The sequence below is a fragment of the Oncorhynchus kisutch genome, linkage group LG11, assembly GCF_002021735.2.
Source record: "Oncorhynchus kisutch isolate 150728-3 linkage group LG11, Okis_V2, whole genome shotgun sequence".
NCBI classification, from domain to species: Eukaryota; Metazoa; Chordata; class Actinopteri; order Salmoniformes; family Salmonidae; genus Oncorhynchus; species Oncorhynchus kisutch.
In genome coordinates, this window is record NC_034184.2 from 67,926,530 (window position 1) to 67,938,577 (window position 12,048).

Consider the following 12,048-nt stretch of genomic DNA (forward strand, 5'->3'; position numbering starts at 1 on the left):
AGTCCTACATTTTGTCTGGTGATTTTTCTCTTTTACAAAGTCACCCTTCAGTATTTCTTCTGAAATAAGTTCAAATTGAAAAAAACTTTGGGTGTTTACATGTTTTTGTTTGATTTACAACTGCACAGTGCCATGTAAAAAAAATGGCCTGCACTAAATTATTTAAAATTCAAATAAATTTGGTTGGAGGCAATGATTCTTGTTTACTGTATAATTTCTCACCTGTGGTAAGTAGCAGGTGCCTACAGGGTAAAAATAGCCATTCAAGCTATTTTGAAAAAACATACAATTTTTCTCCATTGCACTCCTTTGTAAAATGCAAGGGTGCCAATTGCCAATATACTTGACCGCATCTGTAGCTAGTTAGCTGATGTTATACTACATCTAAACAAATGAATACTTCTATTCACTTGAACAGTCTATTCTAGGCTCAACCTTTCTTTGTAGGTCCTCATTCTCAGCTGTCCAGTCTGCTTGTGTTATGAGCACTGTCTGTCAAACTGAAGAAATGATGGCTGGACACCTTACCACTGTCCTGCTGTTGAAATGTGTAACCTGACCCTCCTATGTGATTTAAAGACTGTACTATAATTAGCACCTGTTCTGACTGGAAGGTCATAGAGAACTCAACTCATGTCAGCTGATGACAATTACGAAGTCATAAGCATGACGTGATTCAGTACACAGAGAGCAAGTCATAGTGTCATAGTGTCTCCAGCTCCTACATTTTTTTTTACAAGGAGTACATGTGGTCCTAAGTTACAAAATGTAGGAGCACACAAAGACATGTACTGTAGGAGCACAATGAGAACTATTCAAGGTATTTCTTTTATGATACAGGGATTGTTGATATTGAGAATATAGCCTACATTATGAATCCTTGCTACTTTTGAAACATATGTCCTGAAGAAGCTATGTCTTTTATTTTTGTTCCACAAAATTGTTACACAGTACTACTGGTAAAGTTACCAGGTTATTAACTAGCTAATGCTTTAACATGACTGAACAAGGTGGTTTAAGTTTAGCGACTCGCGAGTAGTTTTAGAATGGCCCATGGACATGTTTCATGAATGTAAAATGTGTCCCGCCAATCCGCGATAGAAAGAAAAAAGGGCCAGCACATGCTGACCAAAGGTAGATTCAAATATTACAATTGAGAGTGCGTTAAAAAGTACAAATTCTCAGCGCCGACTCGTCCAAGTAGGAGAGGAAAGGCTACCAGATTTGATCAAATGTTGATAATTTATTGTTCAGAATATATCTAATTCTTTCTAAGTGTACAGTGTTTGCCAATTCACTAAGCCATAATTTGGTAGAGGGCGCTTCCCTCCTTTTCCAAAACAACAAGATTAGTTTTTTTGCCGAGATGAGACCGTACGAGATTAGTTGTTTTTGGGGGTTGGTTAATCCGTTTAGGGACTCAGATACTCCCAGGATTATCAGAAGCGGATCTGGATCTATTGAAGTCTCCAAAACTTCAGAGAGGATCCCAAAAATTCCACACCAATAACCATGCAAGCTAGAGCATAGGGCAAAGCAGTGGAGTAGTGTACCCTGCGTAGCCTGACATTTATCACATGTAGGGGATGTGTCAGGAAATATCCTATGCAGTTTAGTTTTGGAATAGTGTAATCTGTGTAATATCTTGAATTGTATGAGACGATGTCTGGAATTAATGGAGCATGTGTGGATATACTCCAAGCTCTCTTCCCAGTCTGCCACCGAGATGTCAGTCCCTAGTTCTTCCTCCCATTTTGCCTTGATGGCATCAGTAGAAGGTGTGCTAACAGATTGAAAAGCATCATATAGACGCGATATCAGTTTATCTGAGGTGGGGCATATTTTTATGCATCCGTCAAACATGGAAGGTTTAGCATTCTCAAATGTTGGGAGGTGTTTCCTAACGTAGTCTCTAATTTGTAGGTATCTGAAAAAATTACTTCTGGGAAGATTATACATTTCCCTCAGCAACTCAAAGGAAGCAAAGGTCCCTTCTATGTATAAATCCCCTATGGTACTTATCCCCAACTCTCCCCATCGCTCAAAGGTGTTATCAAGGTTAGAAGGGGCAAAGGAGGGATTCCTGGCGACAGGGAGCATGAATGACATTGGTCTAAGCTCAAAGTGGACTTTAATTTGCTTCCAGATTCGGACTGTGCTATGTATAATAGGATTGTTACAATAAAGTGACATCTCCAGATTGACAGGCGACAAAATCACAGCGCCAATAGAGAAGGGGTGACACTCCTCACGTTCCATACTAAGCCAGCTGGATGCCGGAAGTACGTCATCCAACAGAAACGTAACAACGCGGAGGTTAGCGGCCCAGTAATAAAATATAAAATTTGGGAGAGACAATCCTCCTTCCATCTTGGATTTACAGAGGTGTTTTTTACCTATCCTGTGTGTTTTATAATCCCAGATGAAAGGATTGATAATTGAGTCCAGTTGTTTATGGAAGGATTTAGGTATGAATACTGGGATGTTCTGATATAGGTAGAGCAGTTGTGGGAGGAAGACCATTTTAATGGCATTAAAATCTTCAGAGCAAAGAAATTGGGAGAGTTCTCCAAAATTGTATGTTCGCTTTGAGTTTTTGTATCAGAGAGGGGAAATTCTCTTTAAATAGTAAGGAGTATTGTTTGGTAACTACAATTCCTAGGTAGGTAAATTTTTCTGAAGATAACTTAAATGGGAGATGTTCTAGCCAGGAGGTATTTTGCGACCGTATGGGCATTAATTCACTCTTGTTCCAATTTATTCTGTATCCCGAGAAGGTACCAAACAAATTGATCACATCAAGAATAGCTGGGATACTAGCCTGGGGTTGTGTTACATAGAGGATGTCATCAGCGAATAGGGAGATCTTATTTAGAGTGTCTTTAGTATTATAGCCATGTATTGCTGCATGAGATCTGATCGTCTGAGCGAGCGGTTCGATAATTAGGGCGAAGAGCATAGGCGACAGCGCACAACCCTGCCTCGTCCCCCTGTTGAGGTTAAATCGGGGCGACAATGATTGGTTAGTGAGTATTCTGGCACAGGGGTTCCTATATAAAAGCTGGATCCAATTTATGAACCTATCGCCAATATTAAATTTCTGTAGGACCGTGAATAGATAGGGCCACTCAACTTGGTCAAAGGCCTTTTCGGCGTCAAGAGATATGACGGCAAGGTCCACGTTGGGTAACCTCTGAGAATACATAATATTGAAGAGGCGCCTGAGATTGAAGAATGAGTTTCTGTTAGGGATAAAGCCGGTCTGATCCGAATGGACCAATTTGCCAATTAAAGTGCTAAGCCTGTTAGCCAGAGTTTTTGCTAAAATCTTTTGGTCTGTATTAAGGAGAGATATTGGTCTGTATGACCCTACCTCTTCTGGATCTTTACCCTTCTTATGTATAACTGTAATGAACGCTTCGTCCAAAGTAGAAGGGAGAGCTCCATCCTCATTGGCCTGAACCAACATTTTGTGCAGGTAGGGAGAGAGCATGTTGCTGAATGTTTTATAGAATTCACCAGGGTATCCATCTGGGCCCGGGGTCTTGCCACTCTTTAGAGATTTAATTGTTTCTCGAATTTCATCAAGAGATATTTCCTTATTCAGGAAGTTAGAATCTTCCTGGTTCAGGGCAGGAAGATTACAGTCCTCCAAAAATGTTTGCATAATTAAGGGGTTAGGATCCGCTTTAGATGTATATAGAGTCTCATAAAACTGCCGGAATCTGTCATTGATGTCTTTGGGGGAAGAGAGTAATTCCCCAGATGCAGATTTAACCCTGTGAATCATTCGGTCACTCACATTTTTTCGAAGTTGTCTGGCGAGTAATTTGTGTGGTTTGTCACCAAACTCAAAATATTTTTGCTTGGCATAGAGAAAAGATTTAGCAATTTTAGCTGAGAGAATCTGATTATATTCAAATTTTAAAGAGGTAATTTGTTTATGTTTCTCCATAGATGGGTGGCTAGCATTCTCCCTAACCAGTAAGTGAATTTGTCCCTCCAGTTCTTCCAGTTTTCCTCTGTTTTGCCTACTCCTGGCAGCCTGAAAGGAGATGATACAGCCTCTCAGATAAGCCTTCAGTGTTTCCCACAATAATGCTGGGGAGGTCTCTGTGTTGTCGTTGGTATCAAAGAAAAATGTAATTTGGTCTTTAAGATATTCACAGAATGTTGGTTCTGTGAGGAGCTGAGGATTCAACCTCCAGACCCTCTCGTTTGGTACAATGTCACCCAATCTCAGGGAGAAGGTGAGTGGACTGTGGTCCGAGATTATAATATCATGATACCTCACATTACAGGTATAGGGGAGTAGTCTAGCATCCAACAAAAAGTAGTCAATTCGAGTGTAAACCTTGTGAACATGAGAGTAAAAGGAGTATTCCCTACCCGTAGGGTTAGCGATCCTCCATATATCAAATAAGTTCGAATTTTTTATGTAGGTATTCAAGAATTCGCTTGAATAGGAGGTAGGGGTTCGCCGGGTAGAGGATCTATCCAAATATTGGTCTAGCACACAGTTAAGGTCCCCTCCAATGACCAGGTTAGTATGAGAGATATCTGGAATCAGGGCAAGGACTCTTTTGAAAAAAGAGGGGTTGTCAATGTTTGGCCCATAGATATTTAGTAGAGTTACTGAGGTAGAGTGGATTTCTCCTATTGCGATCACATACCGACCCTCTTTATCCGCAATAGTGGTTTTATGTAGAAAGGGAATTCCTTTCCGTACCAGAATCGCTGTGCCTCTCGTCTTGGCAGAGAAGTTAGAGTGATACACTTGCCCCACCCACCTACACTTAAGTCTGCTATGAGAGTTATTCTTCAGATGGGTTTCTTGCAAAAATATAATATCAGACGAGAGTGCTTTCAAGTGGGCTAGGACCTTGCCCCTCTTAATTGGTTCGTTTAAACCCTTGACATTCCAGGAAGTGAATGTAAGCCCCGCCCTCCTCTCGTTTGTAGTTCCTATGGTGGCCTGCATACCATGTAACTTGATAAAAAGGTAAGAAAGCGCACCAAACCATCACGATCAGCATATGTAGCACCCACACCCGAGCAGTATCCAACCCACCCCTCCCCCCCTGCAAGCACCTTTACTTCCCACCCTGTTCCCCTAATTTCCCCAACACTTACCCCCCCCATCAACCCACATTTAACAGGCATGTACAAACAGGAGAGAAAAAAAAGGAAAAATAAAAATAATAAACACATTGTCTGGCCGATGCCAAAGAAGCACGGCGCGACCTCGAACAAGAGGTAAAACAAAAATAAAATCCCAACTATACGTTCACCTCTCACTATCCTGGAACTTCTACTAACATATGAACTGAGGAGGCTCCCGCGAGTTAAGTGTTCAGTTAGCATCTAATAAACCTAAACCGAATAAGTTGCAACTTAAACATATTGCGCATTTAAGCGTCATCCTGGGTCAATCCCAGAGATAAGCAAGATATAGCCTCAAGATTATATTGCTAAGCACTGCCGGTCAAAAAATAAACCATCCGCAACCGACATAGTCAGCCGTACCTTTACATACTGTGGGTCAGGAGATCGGAACAAGGATTTGTTCAATTAAACGTTCCCCCCATAAAAAAAACATGTTTAATAAAAATAAAATATATACATATACGCACACACATATACACATACACACATATACACATACACACATACATATACATACATACATACATACATACATATATACACACACACACATGTATACATACACACACATACATACACACATACATACACATACCTATATATACACATACACACATATACATACACATACCTATATATACATATACATACATACATACATACATACATACATACATACATACATACATACATACATACATACATACACACATACATATCTATACATACATACATACCTATACATACACATACCTATACATACACATACCTATACATACACATACCTATACATACACATACCTATATATACATATACATACATACATACATACATACACACATATCTATACATACATACATACCTATACATACACATACCTATACATACACATACCTATACATACACATACCTATATATACATATACATACATACATACATACACACATATCTATACATACATACATACCTATACATACACATACCTATATATACATACATACATACATACATACATACATACATACATACATACATACATACATACCTATACATACACATACCTATATATACATACATACATACATACATACACACATATCCATACATACATACATACCTATACATACACATACCTATATATACATACATACATACATACATACATACATACATACATACATACATACATACATACATACATACATACATACATACATACATACATACATACATACATACACACATATCTATACATACATACATACCTATACATACACATACCTATACATACATACATACATACATACATACATACATACATACATACATACATACATACATACATACATACATACATACATACATACATACATACACACACATATGTGTACATACCCACAAAAAAAAAATCATATATAAAAATATATATTTAAAGAATATGTATATACATCCATATGCACACCTACACATACAAACATTCATACCCCAGAATAACAATCTACACTGATTTAAAATATACACATACATAATACTAAAATGCTAAGAGAAAATAGTAATAAAGTACAAATAGTAATTATATGTACGCACACCTACACAGACATAAGCACTACAGAGGGCTGGTGGGACTCTAGTAATAGTAATTATATGTACGCACACCTACACAGACATAAGCACTACAGAGGGCTGCTGGGACTCTAGTAATAGTAATTATATGTACGCACACCTACACAGACATAAGCACTACAGAGGGCTGGTGGGACTCTAGTAATAATAATTATATGTACGCACACCTACACAGACATAAGCACTACAGAGGGCTGGTGGGACTCTAGTAATAGTAATTATATGTACGCACACCTACACAGACATAAGCACTACAGAGGGCTGCTGGGACTCTAGTAATAGTAATTATATGTACGCACACCTACACAGACATAAGCACTACAGAGGGCTGGTGGGACTCTAGTCGGGAGAGAGGCTCACGGCCAGACAGAGGCAGAACCGCACAAAACATCAACCTGCTAACCAGGTGTCTGCCCCCTCCCAACCATCACCCCCAGTCCCCTGCAAGCAATAAATAAATGGTATGGTAGTAAGAATAATGTAAGGATTGTAAAATAAATAACGAAACAAAACAAAAGTGGGGGAATATAAGTATATCCGTCCGAAGGTGTCAGTGATCAAACCTGGAAGTAAAAAATATGCATCGCTGAGCACAGCCGGGATGAAAGTGAATTTAACGTTAAATGAGAGCTCTGACCGCCCTCCATTGGTCTGCTCAGCGTCTTACATGTTCAGTAGCCCTTGTTGAGCCCGTTTAATACGTTTTCACCCAGTATGGTATAGTATGGATTCCATGAGCAGACCCTAACACGCAATAACAAGGCACTCTAACCTGTACGGGGGATTGGTGTATATCCCCGGATAAACTTCTCTGCGTCCAAAACCGAGGAGAGCCAAATCTTCTCACCGGAAGGCGGGGTAATTCTTAGTCTTGCAGGGAAGAGTAAGGCTGGGCGAAGATGGAGTTTGTAGAGTTTGGTCATGACATCTCTGTAGTCGGCGCGATGCTTTGCCACATCGGGCGCATAATCCTCATAGACACGGAATGGATGCCCTTTATGTGACAGGTTGCCCCTCATTCGAGCTTCACGCAGGATAAGATCCTTGGTCTTGAAACTGTGACAACAGATGATTACTGGGCGAGGACGTTGGCCCGGTCCAGGCACTGGGACAAGGGAGCGATGTGCGCGGTCCAGCTGGGGATCCGAATCCAAAACATCCGATCCCATTGCATCCTTCAATAGCTTGGCGAAGAAGTCGGTGGGGCGAGAGCCCGCCTCTACCCCCTCTGCCAGACCCACAACGCGAAGGTTATTACGTCTGGATCGGCCCTCCAGGTCCACCACTTTCACTGAAAGCCTCTGCACAGTATCCTGCAATGACGTGCATAGCTTCTCTAACTCGTCGATCCTACCAGCGTTGAATTCAGAAGCTTTCTCAAGGTCCACAATACTCTGGCCATGCGAAGCGACCGTTCGAATGATGCTCTCGATTTTGGTGTCCAGTTCAGCAATAGTGGCCTTAAGATCCTCAGCTATAGCAACACGTAGCTCCCCCAAAGCCCGGGTAAGTTCTGTAAGTGTCACGTTGTTGCATGTGCCTCCCGCCATGTCTGTCTCGTTGTTTAGTGGGGAGTAGGCCTCCGCTGTGGATTTATTGTCCTTTGGTCGCTTATTACTCGGCATTTTCATATACAAAGTTACAATCTTGTATTAGAAAGAAACGTTTGTTGTAAAAAGTGCCACAACGTAGGTTAAATTAGATTATTTTGCAAAAAAGTTGCAGGAGCCTCTCACGCACAGCCGTTCACTCCAACATGCTAGCTCCGCCACATCTGCCTCATAACTTTTGAACGGTTTTCTCTATAGTGATTTTTCAACCACCACGGTCACAAGCTGCATTTGTTCATTGACAGGCTAATTGTTTACTCTGTCCCACTGATATTTGCAGATATTTAATATTAGACAGTTGTGCAATATTATATCAATCACAATGTATTTGTTTATTAGAGAGGATAACATGCAACCTACACAGAATATGTTTTTATTTGGTTTATGTTTGCTTTCCCTTTAGTGTTCCTGACTGTGGCTTACTTTCAATTAACAGGATGACATAAGTGCTCTGTTTGGATGCAGACAGTTACTGTGTGATATTTACCTCATTTGAATGTATGATCAATCTCTCCTCCATGTGACTCACAGATGCAGGATGCCTCTTGCATTGGGTGAATTTCTGTCAGGGACAGCAGAAGTTAATCTTTGCTAGCATTACATTGTACACTATTAAACATGTATTTACCACAAATCCAATTTTTTAGAATGTTCATCTTTACAGTATGGCATGGTGTGCAGTCAGAGAGTCTGTGATGTAATGGAGGATAAACACAGTTTACACACTTATTTTGTGAATAGGGTTTATGCAACTTAATTTTAATATCTAGGTTAGTGTAACGGCCATTGGTGGAAGAAGGTGAGGACCAAAGTGCAGTGTGGTACGTGTTCATCATTTATTAAATAGAACTGAACACTAGATACAAAGTAACAAAAAGAACAACCAAAACAGCTCCGTCAGGTGCAAAACAGAAAGCAACTACCCACAAAACCCATGTGGGCAAGAGCTACCTAAGTATGGTTCTCAATCAGAGACAACGATAGACAGCTGTCCCTGATTGAGAACCATACCCGGCCAAAAACAAAGAAATACAAAAACATAGAAAAGGGAACATAGAATGCCCACCCTAGTCACACCCTGGCCTAACCAAAATAGAGAATAAAAGCCTCTCTATGGCCAGTGCGTGACAGTTAGCCTCATTGACATAACAATCAGGCAATATCTGCAATATTGCAAGATCTGCAATCAGAATCAGGGTGGCTGTGCGAAGTCAAGTATAGTGCAATAGTTGTTTATTTGCTTTTATACAATGGGTGGGTCTAATCCTGGATGCTCATTGGTTAAAACCACATTCCAGCCGGTGCCTATTCAACAAGTTACCACCAGCTAAAGCTATGACGTTGAAATGACTATTTACTTTGTTCCATCTCACTGCGCAATCCACTGTCTCATCAGCCCAGCCAGGCAATGTCCATCTCCACTATAAAAAGCATCTAGACATTATCTCCTATTTCTTTTAGACTAGCATTTGGGTTTCAACGGAGATTCAGCGGAGATTTGTATAAACCTCGCTGTCTGTCTCTCCAACATGTTGGGAGTCGGGACGAGAGACAGGCAGGCAGCTTTTCTCAGCCAGTCGAAATCATGAATCAGGATCATTTTGATGGACATGTACAAAGAAATGTCAATAGAAAACAGGTAAAACCAAACTCAATGCAACTAGTTTGCAGTTTTTCCAACTTCCGTTTGAAGTGATTGTGTTAGTTGTGTTGTTTGCTAGTTCCTCTGAACAACAGTGTCCTGACGAAAAAGCTTTTTTATGAATGTATGCAAATAAATGTCACTAGAAAACACAAATGCAAACGCAATTACTTTGCTGTTAATCTGGCTGCACTGGTTGACGTGACTGTAAATTAGCCGTAGTTGGATAGCTAGCAAGCAGAGGATAAGAAGGTTTCCCGACAATATGGCAATTGAACCTTTAAAATGAACGACTGGGCCACTTCCATAGATACAGAACAAAAATACTTAACAACTGGGTGGCGTCACTGGCAACCGAACAGATACAACGAATGACCAGCAGGCTTGGGTTGCAACTGTAGATTTGTGTCAGGACTATATCTGGTGGAAGGATGGTATAGTATGAATACATTTATAACAAAGATTTTTATGAAAATATGTCAATCATGACTTGAACATGTTGCTAACCCATTGTATAAAAGTATTAATGTACTATGTATTTTTGTAAATAACAGCTGGTGCACAATATCTAGTCTCGAGGTTTTGCCCACCTGGCGTAGAGTATCTCATGATAAGTTGTAGACCACACTATCTACCTAGAGAGTTTTCATCTGTATTTTTCGTAGCTGTCTACATACCACCACAGACCGAGGCTGGCACTAAGACCGCACTCAATGAGCTGTACTTCGCCATAAGCAAACAGGAAAACGCTCACCCAGAGGTGTCGCTCCTAGTGGCCGGGGACTTTAATGCAGGGAAACTTAAATCCATCTTACCAAATTTCTATCAGCATGTTAAATGTGCAACCAGGGGGGAATAAACTCTGAACCACCTTTACTCCACACACAGAGCTGCATACAAAGCTCTCCCTCGCCCTCCATTTTTAAAATCTGAACATAATTCTATCCTCCTGATTCCTGATTACAAGCAAAAATTAAAGCAGGAAGCACCAGTGACGAGATCAAAAATAAAGTGGTCAGATGAAGCAGATGCTAAGCTACAGGACTGTTTAGCTAGTACAGACTGGAATATGTTCTGGGATTCTTCCAATGGCATTGAGGAGTGCACCACATCAGTCATTGGCTTCATCAATTAGTGCATTGATGACATCGTCCCCACAGTGACCGTACGTACATACCCCAACCAGAAGCCATGGATTACAGGCAACATCCGCACTGAGCTAAAGGCTAGCGCTGCCGCTTTCAAGGAGCAGGACTCTAACCCAGAAGCTTATAAGAAATCCTGCTATGCCCTCCGACGAACCATCAAACAGGCAAAGCATCAATACCGGAATAAGATCAGATCGTACTACATTGGCTCTGATGCTCGTTGGATGTGGCAGGGCTTGCAGACCTTTACAGACTACAAAGGGAAGCAGAGCCTAGAGCTGCCCAGTGACACGAGCCTACCAGACGAGCTAAACTACTTCTGTGCTCGCTTCGAGGCAAATAACACTGAAACATGCATGAGAGCACCAGCTGTTCCTAACGACTGTGTGATCACGCTCTCCGCAGCCAGATGGATTACAACGATGTGTACTGCGAGCATGCGCTGACCAACTGGCAAGAGACTTCACTGACATTTTCAATCTCGCCCTGTCCGAGTCTGTAATACCAACGTGTTTTAAGCAGATCACCATAGTCCCTGTGCCCAAGAACACTAAGGTAACCTGCCTAAATGACTACCAAACTATAGCACTCACGTCTGTAGCAATGAAGTGCTTTGAAAGGCTGGTCATGGCTCACATCAACACCATTATCCCAGAAACCCTAGACCCACTCCAACTTGCATACCCCCCTAACAGAGCCACAGATGATGCAATCTCTATTGCACTCCACACTGCCCTTTCCCACCTGGACAAAAGGAACACCTACGTGAGAATGCTATTCATCGACTACAGCTCAGCGTTCAACACCATAGTGCCCTCAAAGCTCATCAATAAGCTAAGGACCCTAGGACTAAACAC